At 29.3% G+C, this 1,060-nt stretch overlaps 1 non-coding gene across 1 annotated transcript; it reads left to right on the forward strand.

Moving 5' to 3' along the window:
• Window positions 1-638: 638 nt before the first annotated feature.
• LOC113458028 lies at window positions 639-801 on the forward strand. Its single transcript, XR_003378471.1, has one exon. It is a non-coding gene; the product is annotated as a U1 spliceosomal RNA (small nuclear RNA).
• The last annotated feature ends 259 nt before the right edge of the window (window positions 802-1,060 follow it).

Here is a 1,060-nt window from a genome sequence, read left to right on the forward strand (position 1 = left end):
TGTGATTGCAGAGCTATGGTTCTTAAAGCGTCTCTTCCCTTCACTATCCTATGGTGCCAATGCTGAGTGGTTACAATTATTTGGATGATAAATAAAGTGTTCTGTGAGGCAGGAAGTTGATGACTTATCCTCATTTAAAACATGTATCCAATTCATATGATTATACAACCACTAGCATAACTTTGCATATGTTTTAATATCTTAAAAAAGGATTATTTGGAAACTCCAGTACTTGATGATCCACAGCTAACTTGTCTGAAGTGGGATCAACCCTCTTCACATGCTTTAGTTCTGTGACATTGGAATTGCCTTATGTGTCATCCTTATTAAACAGCTATTTTAATGGTCTCATTCCATTTTTGAAGCATCCCATAATTGTTATCCATATGATTCAGACATATGTCAATGAATATTTAAACCAAGCAAGCCATAATTTTATTTGACTATTAATGTTAGTAATTTATAGTTTGTATTTGTGCAAATGCCTGATTTTTAATTCCTCACTTGTGAAATTAAGATAATGAGACTGTTATGCCTACTCCTTAGCATATTTAAAATGATCAATACTTGATTATAATTTAAAAATTAACAAGAGCTTCAGAAATGCAAATTACTACTCATATAAAAATTGATTTTTAGTACTTCCCAGACAGGAGAGATAGTGTGATCATGAAAGTAATTTTCCAAGGGTGAGGCTTATTAAACTCATTCCTGATGTGCTACCCCAGCAATTACCCCAAATGCAGGAAACTCACCTGCAAAATTTGTGGTAATGGAGGATAGAATCCATGCTCTTCTATTTGAAAGAAAAAAATAATGATTTTTAAGTATATTCATCCAAATATATAAACATGAATATTATTGAAACATTGAAATTATTCTAAAGATGCATTTTATGTATTTTCTTCTTTAGCCAAAGAGTTATATTAGTAATTACTTATTTTGTAAAATTTATGTGATTATAAAAAATTAGAAAAAATGTAATGGTCATAAAATATTGAAAAAGTTTTTTTAAATAAAATAATTAAATATAGAATTCACATACATGGAATCATTCTTT

Source organism: Microtus ochrogaster (genome assembly GCF_000317375.1).
Source record: "Microtus ochrogaster isolate Prairie Vole_2 chromosome 14 unlocalized genomic scaffold, MicOch1.0 chr14_random_3, whole genome shotgun sequence".
Classification (NCBI taxonomy): domain Eukaryota; kingdom Metazoa; phylum Chordata; class Mammalia; order Rodentia; family Cricetidae; genus Microtus; species Microtus ochrogaster.